Genomic DNA, 14,912 nt, shown 5'->3' with positions numbered 1-14,912 from the left:
CTATCTCATCTTGTCATTCATTTCTCAGTGTATGGTCCTGCTGTCCAAAGAGCCCTTTTCTGACCATGCTCGCTAAAGTAGCTCCCAATACCACACTTGTCATACTTTATTTCCTTCTGGGAATTTATCACTGTCTGAGTGATTATTACTTTTTGTTTCTTTGCATGTCTTATTTCTGTCTCACTTTACAAAATATATCCAATAAGATATGAATGTTATTTATCTTATGAGTTGCTATATCCTCAATATGTACAACAGCACCTTAATATATCAAAAATGACTCAAGAAGGTACTTTAAGCAGTATGCTAAAGTACGTTAATAAATTTAATTCTATAACACATTTAAAGAAATTTTGTTTACCAAATATATATGATATGCAATACAAAATCATAATTCCAGTCAAATGTTTGAATCAGAAAAGAAACTTTTAAATAAAGCATAACAAGATCATAGCAGGATTTGCCCTTAAAATATATTTATAAATTGTTCAGCCTCTTTGGTATTTTCTGAACAGAAGCAAAGTAGTAATATTTATAAAATATACCATAAAATAATTTTTCAGTTTGCTATATTTTTCAGTAAAACATGTTTACTAATATAACTGTGACAAATTTAAAAATAGAGGAAATTATATTCATTAATAACTCCTCCTCCCACACACACAGATTAGGAAAATACAATTACCATTCAATATCAGTTAAGTTATCCAATCATGCATTCCTTTCATAAGCATATATAAGTTAATGACTATGTATGAGGGTAAGAGTGGCTTTCATATTAGAAAGCAAAGATATTTGTAAATGATACAGTCCTGTCCTCAAGGAAATTCATTTAGGTAAAGAGACAGACATGAAAATAAATGACTAAAATGCAATGGAGTTATACAGTCAAAAATAGGCATGTACCTAGGCTAACATGGAATCATAGCGGAGGAGGTTTGCAATAGTTGAAACGCTGTGGGGAGAGGGAGGAGGTGGTTCTGAGCTGAATCTTAAAAGGTGACTAGATGTTAGGAAGACAAGGAAAAGAGGGTGAGTCTATGTAGGGGGCTATGTGAGAGGCAAAAAATAACACAAAAGTATAAGAGATGAGGAAAAAGCAGGTAGGACTCATTAGATACTGCTTTGTCTTCTCACTTCTTTGTTCATCGATCTTTCATTTATTCCCTAAACAAATATTTGAGTAGCTCGTATTAGGTGCCTTGCAGGTACTATGCAAGACACTTCATAGTAAAGAGTTTGAAATTTGTACTATAAGTGAGAACAATAGATTTTATGATGGCTTGTATTTTAGGATACATTACTCTGGCATTTCAGTGGAGAGATAAGTTGAAGGGTTTAGGACTGCAGACAGGAAGGCTGTTGTAATAATCCATGCAAAAGTTGATAATAGTCTTCATTAGGGCAGTGGTAATAGAGTAGAGAGAATGAGACAGATTGAAGAAATATTTAAGAGAATACAGGGGATATGGGAACATATGTATATGTATAACTGATTAAATTTGTAAAATAAAAAAAATAAAATAAAAAAAGAATACAGTAGCAGATTTTACAAGTGAGAGAGAGAAGTAATTGTCAGCCATATGAAGTGAGCAAGGAGAGTTGATTAACCTTTGTCTTTTATCAGTTCCTTAATAGCTTGAAAGGCAAAGGTTTTGTAAAATGGCAAGATCTGTCTAGTCTAGGTGCTCCAGCTAAACTCTCTTGAGAAGGAGAAAAGAAGTTGTCTCTTTTCCTTCTTTCCATGTTGCCCTTGCACTGGTGTCAGAGCCTTACAGACTTCTCTCCCTGAAGGAAGAAGTCTGTAAGACACTGCAGGTCAGAGGAGAGACAAGAACTCCCACTCCAATCTTGTCATTGTTCTTTAGTCTGTTCCTCTCTTAGTAGATATATCATGAAACTAAATGAGAAAAGAAGAGATATCTGAGCATTTTGCATGTGCACAGCTTGGATTTTTACATACTGCCCTTACTAAATAAAAACCAGGAAGGGACTATTTAATTGACCCTCTGCCCTTGGGTTGGATTCCAACTAAAGATTTCAGTGTAGCCTAGGCTTTTCATTTACAATCACCAAGACAGAAAACAGTATAATCATTGTTTTACAGTATGATTTTTAATTACCAGCATATTTTTAATGTTTATGTAAGCAAACTTGCTTTCTTTATAAAGATGGATACAAAATTCCAAAACACTGAACTTAAAAAAAACTAGTTCAATTCTTAAACAGAAAATTCCAATAAAATTTTTCTAATACAAAGTATCTCACCAGACTATTATAACAATTGGATTAATTTCTGATTAAAGAATTATTCTAATTTAATTATCTATAAGTCTAGATAAGATTATATTTGCAAGTTCAAAAATATCTTGTCTCCTTTATTTATAAATATACTACTACTCATATATAAAAATATATTTCAATTCTTAATGAATATTTATTTCTAACTATAATGTAAAGAAATGAACAGGTAGAATGTGTAAAATAGATAGCTAGTGGGAAGCAGCTGCATAGCACAGGGAGAGCAGCTCAGTGCTTTGTGACCACCTAGAGGGGTGGGATAGGGAGGGTGGGAGGGAGATGCAAGAGGGAGGAGATATGGGGATATATGTATACATATAGCTGATTCACTTTGTTACACAGCAGAAACTAATACAACACTGTAAAACAATTATACTCCAATAAAGATGTTAAAAAAAAAAAGAAATGGACAGGTAGAAAAATTTAAGTTCTACATAGTGGGTAAATTATGTATTTTTTCTCTTCTACTCTAATAACATTGAGTGTTACTCATTATTTCATTTTCATTTAACAACATTCTGGAAAAACTCTTATTTAATCTAATTTAAGTATTTCCTTTCTAAAGGACATTACATTATGCAGTTAGACAATCTTGAGTGTGTCTTTAATAAAAATCTGTGGAGATCTTAAATATTTTCCAAAGGTTTTCTGTTGGATAAAATGAAACTGGAAATCTTTAATATTTGGATATTATACCAAAATCTATGATTGACATTCCCATCAATTATAAATTAAAATATTTTATTCTTAAAGTGCATTTAATCACATGATTGAGAGAACAACTTAGGCATTGAAACAACAGAGTGATTGCAATAACTTTTGGTATCTTTATTTTTTTAACTGGTATATTAAAATTAATTACATTTATTTTAGCCTTAAAATGATAAGAAATTGACTAGAATAGCTAGTACAAAAGTGAATTAAAATAGTAGTGGCAAAGATTGAATGAACTCTAGGTCATAAGTGGGCTGCAGGCTCTTTCATTATACTTAAAAATTAAGAAGCATTAAGAATTTTTAGACTATAGTCCAGCAGGATTTAAAATATAGAAATATGTCATTTTACTTTAAGTGCTTCCAGATAGATAGGTAGATAAGTATAGATATAAAACTTTATATCTATATATAGATATAGATATCTTATCTATACAGTTTTAGAGTTTTAATTGATATTTAGTATGCAGAAGTGGATAAGCATCTATGCTTATATGATGCTTCAATTTTTCAACAACATTCAGTCAACTTGTGTACTTTGCTTTGTGTAAAGGTCATATTTGGGTGCCTGACCTCCTCTGTAGCATGGAGTAGGAAGGTGGGGAATAACAGACCTGCCTACTTTTACATATACCCATCACCACCAGCAGCCTGACAAACTGTCTGAAATTCCCTGAATGTCTGAAATTATGTAGGATATTATGTGACTATATTAACTGTGATGGATAATGCAAAAAGTTAAGTGTTTTGTAAAGTATACAGAGCTATAAAAAGTGTAAGCTATTATCAGCACACAAGTCATACTTTGTCATTATTGTTTTTATCATGTCTACTAAAAAAAAGAAACTATCATTTATCTAAAAAGGCATTAGAAAAGTTCTATTTGAACACATAAAAGCCATCTCTAATAATGAAATGTTACAAATATCAAAAAGAATATATTTATATAAATATCTTGTCAATAAATATTTAAATATTAATCTATTTAAATATCTTATCAGTAAAGATTGTTATATATATTTTTGTTAGTTTTCCAATAGAATTTCAATATGTCATAATTTAGTAAATTTCAGTGAGTTTGGATACTAAATTATACTAAATTATATTCTTAATTTTCTCTTTGTTTTAAATGTAAATGTAATACCAGTATGCTAAAACCTATTTTACTTAGGCATATTCTTAATAATTAAAGGCATTCAACAATCGTAAGCTTGCAGTATTTAACAGATTACTATTCTATGAAGAACAGTAGGATCTCTTGGGCAGTCTTTCTGTGTGGAGTTTTATTGATAATACATTTCAGGACACTGTAATACAAAAATTAACAAAGAAAAAATATTTCATCATCTCTTGGGTATTGTCTAATGCAAATTTTACCAGTTCTTTTCTAAGGCAAAACACAAACCTCTCACCTATTAAACATGATAAATTAACATAAAAGATACACTGGAGTCCAAAGACAAAATTAAAAAGATAGTTTTACTCACTGGGAAGTCCAAACACAATGGAAGAACTTGAATTATTTTTACTTTGTGCAACAAAAGAGCCATGAAAAGCATGGTAAACTCAACAAGCATTGTCTTCTTATTTGTACTTTCTATTTGAGAAGAAGTATTCTTTAGTATATTAAATAACTATATTCACCCAAAATAGTAAAATTCTATTTATTGAGTCCATTTTCTATTAACATTTAATACATATTTGAAAGTTATTTCATTCAGAAAAATGTTTCAAAATAACAAAATTGGAAATATAATATCTAAATTAAAAAAGAAGGCAAGAGCAACAATTAGAAGATAAATGGCTTTTTACAATGTCAAGGAAGGGAAAATTAGTTCGGTTTTGGTCCAAGGGGAAGAAAATTGTTTCATTAAGAAGAAATGTATTCCAATAAAGGTCTCAAATTTCTGTAATTGAAAATTTCAACTAAGTTTATGCTCTAATTCAATCATCCATCTCAAAAGATCTCTGTACTTGAGACAATCATGTTTCTACTTTAAACAGACTATGCATCATGATAAAACTTTCCAATATGGGATAAAAATTCTGATGGATAAAATTCAAAAATTTATCCCTAAAAAAATGTGCTGCTAAAGAAATAAGCGAACTGTAAGAATCTCCAAAAAGACAAGAAATGCAACCCAAGAGATAAAAAAGAAAAAACAAGAACACTAAATTTCCTTAGGGACATCTGTTGAACCTTGGTCTAAGGTAGCCTGAAGATTTTGTTTTAACTGGCTGAGCACCATAAATGGGGCAAAGCCTGAATAGTAGGTTAAATCAGAAAACTCTTCATAAAGATAGAAGTCTGGAAAAAGTATTATTTTCAGTATTTCAAAAAATACTAAAATTCAGAAGATGTTTGGGACACTTTTATTTTGCCTAAAGAATCCAAATCTCTCATGAGATTTTCTAAACATAGTCTGCTGCCAAATATACTTGACATCAAAATTGACTATCATGTAGTGCTAAAACTATAAGCTGAAGATTTAAAGTTGTCCTAGGCAGGTTCTTGCCCCTACTTACCTAAGAGGAGCAACACAAATAGTCTCAGAAAAAAAGAACTTTAAGTAAAGACTTCAAAAAATCTCCAAGATTTATTTTTAAGAATACAAGGTTATCAAAAATGATAAGTAGATAATTGTTACCCTGAGTGAAAGTTAACTGAACAAAAATTTTATAGTCAGGATTTAAAAGTCTATAATTATTGAAATTATCAGATACATAATATAAAAATTATATATTTAATATGCTTAGAGAAACAAAACATAGAATTCAAAATATGAGAAAACAAAGAGATTATCAAAAAGATCAAGGTAGGTTTGAAAAATAAGCAACATATAAATAAACATATATATATATATATTAAATGCAATGTAAATATATACCTGAATAAAAATTCAATGCAAGATTTCTTGTGTCTGATATTTATAAGCCAAATTAGCACAACCAACTCAAAACTATGACTCATAAGTATAACATTAACAAAATATTTCTTTAAAATAATTGAAGATTTGACAAGATCAAAAGATGATGTCAAACTCAAAACCCAGGGAAATAAATATGTAAGAAAATTTCTTTCTTTGAGAATAAATGCTGAGGTTGGCAAATTTGAATATGGTGTTGGGGGAATAAAATAAAACCACACTGCTTACAGAATATGGGAATTATTTAAAGATAACCATCTCCTTCATAAGGTTAGGATCAACTGAGGTTGACCAACATTAATTGGAACTGACAGCCCAAATGTAACTCAACTGGATCTTCTGAGAAACCTCAAGCCTTAAATTTAGTTTAAGGTTGTCTTACACTAGCAGCAACCACAGTCAACTGGCAAACAAAGACATCTTTTTCTTTAGTCTTCAATTATACTTTCATGTACTTTTTTTTGTACAATGGCATGCACACAGTCAAAGCAATCAAGGCACTCAAGAAAACAATTCAGTGTAAGTTTGACTACAGAAACAGACAAGGAACAGACACAAAATGATTTTGATATTGAACATTGGACTCCAAATATAAAGTAACTAATATATATAAATAGCACATATACATATAAAGTCTATATATAAAACTATTTTAAAATATATAAGCCAGAGGAAACTATAAAAAATGATAGTGAATATAAAAATCAAATCAAAATAAATCTAGAAGTAAAAAACAGATTAACTAAAATTAAAATACTATATATAAATAATATTTATAGTACCATAAATAATATATGGTTTTATAACTATTTAGACTAAACTGAAAACATAATTGGTAGACTGAAAGAGAGGTCAGAAAAATTACCCAGACTTGAAAACACAAATTTATATCTATGAAAAATACAATGGGAATAGAAGATGAACCCTTAAGGTCTAATATGCATTTAAATATAAACTCAGAAGAGAGGATAGGAAAGACACAAAATGTGAACAGTAATCACTAAGTATTTTTAAAACTGATGAAAATTATTAAGCTATAGAATCAAAGAGCCCAATTTATTTAAAAAAGAATAAATAAAAAAATTCACACACAGATACATGATAATAATACTGCAGAAAACAAAATACAACAAATTCTTGAAAGAGCAGAGGAGGAGGGAAGACAGATCATCAGTAATGAACAGTGAGTGGACCAGCCTCAGACCAGAGAGTACACTTCGAATGATAATAGAACTCTATATAAAACACACCACACAAACACACACAGCCACACACACACATTACAATTCAATTTTCTAAATTTTTGTTTAGTATGATGTTTAGCAAGGTTTCTATTTGTAAGGTCAATGAGCAGAGGTCAACTGCATTTTTTAAAATAAAAAGTTGAAAATTTAAAATAATACATATTTGTAATATTTAAAAAATAAACACTGTCTAGAAATAAATCTAACAAAAGTTACAGAAGAGCTATATTATAATGCATTAAATATTTATATAAACCATTGAAAAACTCAGTATTATGAAGATGTCTTTATTCCACATATTGACTTGGGGATTCAGTTCAGTGTCAATGAAATCATAACCAGCTGTTTTGTGGAAATTGATAGGCTGATTCTAAATTTTAATATTAGAACAAAGAACCAAGTGTAAGCAAAATTTTCCTATAAAAGAAGTCCATGGAGGGAGAGGATGTATTATATAGTTTTATTAAATAAAGCATTATGGTATTAGTGTTCAAGTATAAATAAATGGACCAATATATTTATGAAAATATAACAGAAAAGACATTACAGATCATAAAGAAGAAGATGGGCTATTCTAGTATTTCTCATTCCAATATAAGATTCAGCTGTCAGACTTAGTTTTGCTTTTGTGTTCTGTGGTGGGTTTTAACATTTTCCATCCCTTTACTCTGGTTTTCAACAAAGTTACTATGCTTCATCTAGGTGTGGTTTGTTTTGCATTTATCTAACTTTGAGTTCATTGTGATTGGTATCACTCAGCAAAATTTTGATAATTCTCAGCCATTATTTTTTTATTATTTTGAATTTTTTTAATACAGCAGGTTCTTATTAGTTATCTATTTTATACATATTGGTGTATATGCATCAATACCAATCTCCCAAATCATCCCACTACCACCACGCCCCACTTTCCCCCTTGGTGTCCATATGTTTGTTATCTACATCTTTGTCCCTATTTCTGCCTTGAAAACCAGTTAATCTGTACCATTTTTCTAGATTCCACATATATACATTAATATATGACATTTGTTTTTCTCTTTCTGACTTACTTCACTCTGAATGACAGTCTCTAGATCCATCCACGTCTCTACAAATGACCCAGTTTCGTTCCTTTTAATGGCTGAATAATATTCCATTGTATATATGTACCACATCTTCTTTAGCCAGTCATCTGTCGATGGACATTTAGGTCACTTCCATGACCTGGCTATTGTAAACAGTGCTGCAATGAACATTGGGGTGCATGGGTCTTTTTGAATTATGGTTTTCTCTGGGTATGTGCCCAGTAGTGGGGTTGCTGGTCATATGGTAATTCTATCTTTAGTTTTTTAAGAAACCTTCATACTCTTCTCCATAGTGACTGTATCAATTTACATTCCCACCAAGAGGGCAAGAGGGTTCCCTTTTCTCCACACCCTTTCCAGCATTTGTTGTTTGTAGATTTCCTGATGATGGCCATTCTGACCGGTGTGAGGTGATGCCTCATTGTAGTTTTGATATGCATTTCTCTAGTAATTATTGATGTTGAGCAGCTTTTCATGTGCCTCTTGGTCATCTGTATGTCTTCTTTGGAGAAATGTCTATTTATGTCTTCTGCCCATTTTTTGATTGGATTGTTTGTTTTATTTTAATATTGACCTGCATGAGCTGTTTATATATTTTGGAAATTAATCCTTTGTCTGATGATTCATTTGCAAATATTTTCTCCCATTCTGAGGGTTGTGTTTTAATCTATTTTATAGTTTCCTTTGCTCTGCAAAACTTTTAAGTTTCATTAGGTCCCATTTGTTTATTTTTGTTTTTATTTTCATTACTCTAGGAGGTGGGTCAAAAAAAGATCTTGCTGTGATTTATGTCAAAGAGTGTTTTTCCTATGTTTTCCTCTAAGAGATTTATAGTGTCCGGTCTTACATTTAGGTCTTTAATCCATTTTGAGATTATTTTTGTATATAGTGTTATGGAGTGTTCTAATTTCATTCTTTTACATGTAGCTATCCAGTTTTCCCAGCATCACTTATTGAAGAGACTTTTTTTCCTCTATTGTATATCCTTGCCTCTTTGTCATAGATTAGTTGACCATATGTATGTGGGTTTATCTCTGGGCTTCCTATCCTGTTCCATTGACCTACATTTCTGTTTTTTGTACCATTACCAGACTCTCTTGATTGCTGCAGCTTTGTAGTATAGACTGAGGTCAAGGAGTCTGATTCCTCCAGATCCGTGTTATTCCCTCAAGATTGATTTGGCTATTGGGGGTCTTTTGTGTCTCCATACAAATTTTAAGATTTTTTGTTCAGGTTCTGTAAAAAATGCATTGGTAATTTGATAGGGATTACATTGAATCTGTAGATTGCTTTGGGTAGTATGGTCATTTTCACAATATTGATTCTTCCAATCAAAGAACATGGTATATCTCTCTATCTGTGTCATCTTTGATTTCTTTCATCAGTGTCTTATAGTTTTCTGATATATATATGCATGTAGCTGCATATATTACAGTATATATTTTTTCATATATATTTTCTGGATTTTCTGTTTGTTCTCATTATATGGATTTGTTCATTACCTAATTCATTGTTACAGGGAAAAGAACTCTGGTAACTTTTTTTTTTTTTGAACCTGAAAACTAGACACTGCTCCTAACATTTCACTACAGTTGAACTCTGTTTTATGTAACTATATTTTAGGACTATAAATGTCTGTAGGCTAAAATTTTCCATATTTTTACTCGTTTAGTTTTATTGTTACATGGGCATCCAAACAATATTGTCACTGATATAAATTGATGATTCAGTTGAAACAGGGACAAGTTCTACTAACTTTAACCATTAACATAGCTGCCCAGGTCTACTGATTGGTTTCAACAGAAAAATGTGTGCTCCAACATCTTCTGCTGACTTCTTCATTTTCTTAAAAACCAATTTACTTGCAGATAGGGAGAGAAAAGCAGGGTATGCATACTGGTGAGAATTATGAAACAAAGATTAATGAATGGTGCTTATCAAAGACTTGCTGAAGTTATGTATTTTGCACAGGTTTCCTGATACAGCAGTCATGCATTCATTCAGTCTATAGAGTTTAGGACATAAAAATGGAATCATGTCAGATGAGTGAGCTAAGGATATGTGAGCACTTGAATGGTAGCAATGCATTCCACATACTTCACCTTAATAAAGCTGGGCAAGTCACCCTTCTTATACCTCATTTTTCCCCCTGTCAGCTAAATATGGGTAACAGTTTTAAGAAATAAAGGATATGAATGGTATGCAAAATACTTCAACTTTTAATTTACTCTCAAAGCTCTGTTTGACTTTTCAGCATGCCTGCTATGGTACCAACAGGTAATTTAAGAGAAATTAATCTGCATTTAAAAAACTAACTATAGATACATTTAAAATGTTCATATAAACTGTAGTTATAATTCATAGTACCAGTATAATAGACTTTTAGTGATTGTTGATATCAGATAAATAATTTTGAAAATATTGGAAGCAAGATTTAAGTTGTCATTGTAGCACGCTGTTCTCTTTACTTACATTTAGTGAACTGTATCCTAATTAGCTTCTAACTAAACTATTAGTAGCTTACTTTGCATGTCAAGCCAACTATACATCAATAACAAATTATTACTCCAATATGCACACCTTGAAAGATTCATAATACATCCTGTAATATCATTTCCTTTCCTTGGTCAAAAGGACTAACAAGAATATTGGGCAGTGACAAAAATCTTTCTTTATAGAGCAAGACACTTGTTTATCTAGAATGGAAATCACAGTTTCAAGATAAATCCAGATCTCCATCTAAATATCACCTCTGCTTTAGGGTTATTTCAATCCAAAATATTTATTCACCATTTGGTTACAGAGGAGGGGAGTTGGGAAGTGGGTAAAATAAGCAAAGAGGGTCAAGAGGTACAAATATCTAGTTATAAAATAAATAAGTCATGGGATGTAATGTACAGCATCATGACCATAGTCAACAATATTGTATTTCGTATTTGAAAGTTGCTAAGAGAGTAAATCTTAAAAGCTCTCATCACACACACAAAAATTGTAACTTTATATGGTGATGGATGGTAACTAGACTTATTGGGGTGATCATTTCACAGGATATACAAATATAGAATTATTATAATGTATACATGAAACTAGTCTAATGTTATTGTCAATTATACCTCAGTATAAGAAATAATATTAAAATAAAGAACAAGCAGCAATCTACTAACCAAAAAGAAACAAATACTTTGTATTAATAAAAAAGTATCATGTTCTTAAATAAAACTTTATACCTCATCATTTTTATGATAAACTGACATTTTGTTTGTATCAACATCTTATTAGACATTTAAAGATTTAAAGTTAAATCAAGTTAGAAGTATTTATAAGATGAGCATAAAATTTTAACTCTCTCTGAGACAATATAAAACCACTATTTACATATTTTTAGAATTAAAAAAATTATGTTAGAAGTTGATGAAGTGATGACAAATTCACTGAAGTTAGAAAACAAACAATAAAATGTAAAAATAAGAAAAACACATTAGCTGTTAAAGCAATAGGGTCACTGAGCTATTTGGGAGTCATAGCTGCTGAGGGACTAGATATTTGATAGAGCCACACAGGAAGTTTTCTGACAGTGATTTTTCTACATGACAAGAAAAAACTTTTACCTTGGACTCTAAGAAATAGCTATCTCACTAATAATAATAATACAGTAATAATAATTTAACTTCCCTCCTTTTCCCCAGCCACCCTTACAGTTTACTTTAGCAGGAAGAAAGTTGACCTGAAGAAGAGAATGTAGCTACCACCACACAGGGTGATAGTGACATGTTAATAGGTGAATGAGATAAAAGGGCTGATGGTTGCAATCAAGCTTAAGTGGCTTTTTTTGTTTTTTAATTTTTTTTTTACTGTAGAACTCCTTAAAGCATGTACTGAAGACATGAGTGTAGATTATGAATCTCTGGGAGAAAATACAGGATACAAACAATATTTATTAGGTTTTTATGACCACATGTGGTTAGAAGATTTCTAAAATGGCCCCCCAAGATTCCAAGGTCCCTAATAATACATGTCCCCTGTTATTAAATCAAACACTAATTTAGGTTCTGCTATGAAAGTCTTCTGCAGTTGTAATTGTTTCCAAATCAATTGTCTTTAAGGTAGGGAGATAATACAAGGGGCCTGATTTGATAGGTGAGGACTTTAAAAAGAGATAGTTTTCTTTAGCTCATTGCAGGAAAGAAAATCAGAGATTTGAAGCACAAGGAAAATATAATGATTTATTGCTGAATTGAAGATAGACATGGCCACATGACAAGGAATGCATGTGACCTCTAGAAGCTGAAGTAGCCCCTGGCTGACAGCCATCAAGCACTCTGTATGACAGACTCTAGGTCTATCCACCTCATTACAAATAGCTCAGTTTCATTTCTTTTTATGGCTGAGTAATATTCCATTGTATATATGTACCACATCTTCTGTATGCATTCATCTGATGATGGACACTTGGGTTGTTTCCATCTCCGAGCTACTGTGAATAGAGCTGCAATGAACATTTTGGTACATGTCTCTTTTTTTTGGGGGGGGGGCTTTAGTGAGAAGTTTTTATTTATTTATTTTATTTTATTTTTATTATTTTTATAATTTTTATTAGTTTCTGCTTTATAACAAAGTGAATCAGTCATACATATACATCTGTTCCCACATCCCTTCCCTCATGCATCTCCCTCCCTCCCATTCTCCCCATTCCACCCCTCCAGGCGGTCACAAAGCACCAAGCTGATCTCCCTGTGCTCTGCGGCTGCTTCCCACTATCTATGTACCTTACGTTTGGTAGTGTATATATGTCCATGCCTCTCTTTGGCTTTGTCACAGCTTACCCTTCCCCCTCCCCATATCCTCAAGTCCATTCTCAAGTAGGTCTGTGTCTTTATTCCTGTCTTACCCCTAAGTTCTTTTTTTTCCTTTTTTTTAATTAGTTTCTGCTTTATAACAAAGTGAATCAGTCATACATATACATCTGTTCCCACATCCCTTCCCTCATGCATCTCCCTCCCTCCCACCCTCCCCATCCCACCCCTCCAGGCGGTCACAAAGCACCGAGCTGATCTCCCTGTGCTCTGAGGCTGCTTCCCACTATCTATCTACCTTACGTTTGGTAGAGTATATATGTCCATGCCTCTCTTTCGCTTTGTCACAGCTTACCCTTCCCCCTCCCCATATCCTCAAGTCCATTCTCAAGTAGGTCTGTGTCTTTATTCCCATTTTACCCCTAGGTTCTTCATGACATTTTTTTTTTTAATTCCGTATATATGTGTTAGCATACGGTATTTGTCTTTCTCTTTCTGACTTACTTCACTCTGTATGACAGACTGTAGGTCTATCCACCTCATTACAAGTAGCTCAGTTTCATTTCTTTTTATGGCTGAGTAATATTCCATTATATATATGTGCCACATCTTCTTTATCCATTCATCCGATGATGGACACGTAGGTTGTCTCCAGCTCCGGGCTATTGTGAATAGAGCTGCAATGAACATTTTGGTACATGTCTCTTTTTGAATTATGGTTTTCTCAGGGTATATGCCTAGTAGTGGGATTTCTGGGTCATATGGTGGTTCTATTTTTAGTTTTTTAAGGAACCTCCATACTGTTCTCCATAGTGGCTGTACCAATGCACATTCCCACCAGCAGTGCAAGAGTGTTCCCTTTTTTCCACACCCTCTCCGGCATTTATTGTTTCTAGATTTCTTGATGATGGCCATTCTGACTGGTGTGAGATGATATCTCATTGTAGTTTTGATTTGCATTTCTCTAATGATTAAAGATGTTGAGCATCCTTTCATGTGTTTGTTGGCAGTCTGTATATCTTCTTTGGAGAAATGCCCATTTAAGTCTTCTGCCCACTTTTGGATTGTGTTCTTTGTTTTTTTGCTATTGAGCTGCATGAGCTGTTTATAAATTTTGGAGATTAATCCTTTGTCAGTTGCTTCATTTGCAAATATTTTCTCCCATTCTGAGGGTTGTCTTTCGGTCTTGTTTATGGTTTCCTTTGCTGTGCAAAAGCTTTGAAATTTCATTAGGTCCTATTTGTTTATCTTTGTTTTTATTTCCATTTCTCTAGGAGGTGGGTCCAAAAGGATCTTGCTGTGATTTATGTCATAGAGTGTTCTACCTATGTTTTCCTCTAAGAGTTTGATAGTTTCTGGCCTTACATTTAGGTCTTTAATCCATTTTGAGCTTATTTTTGTGCATGGTGTTAGGGAATGATCTAATCTCATACTTTTAAATGTACCTGTCTAGTTTTCCCAGCACCACTTATTGAAGAGGCTGTCCTTTCTCCACTGTACATTCCTGCCTCCTTTATCAAAGATAAGTTGACCATATGTGCGTGGGTTTATCTCTGGGCTTTCTATCCTGTTCCATTGATCTATCTTTCTGTTTTTGTGCCAGTACCACATTGTGTTAATTACTGTAGCTTTGTAGTATAGTCTGAAGTCAGGGAGCCTGATTCCTCCAGCTCCGTTTTTCGTTCTCAAGATTGCTTTGGCTATTAGGGGTCTTTTGTTTTTCCAAACAAATTTTGAAATTTTTTGTTCTAGTTCTGTGAAAAATGCCAGTGGTAGTTTGATAGGCATTGCATTGAATCTGTAGATTACTTTGGGTAGTAGAGTCATTTTCACACTGTTGATTCTTCCAATCCAGGAGCATGGTATATCT

This window comes from Mesoplodon densirostris, chromosome 5 (genome assembly GCF_025265405.1).
Source record: "Mesoplodon densirostris isolate mMesDen1 chromosome 5, mMesDen1 primary haplotype, whole genome shotgun sequence".
Lineage (NCBI taxonomy): Eukaryota > Metazoa > Chordata > Mammalia > Artiodactyla > Ziphiidae > Mesoplodon > Mesoplodon densirostris.
This window is presented reverse-complemented; position numbering follows the sequence as displayed.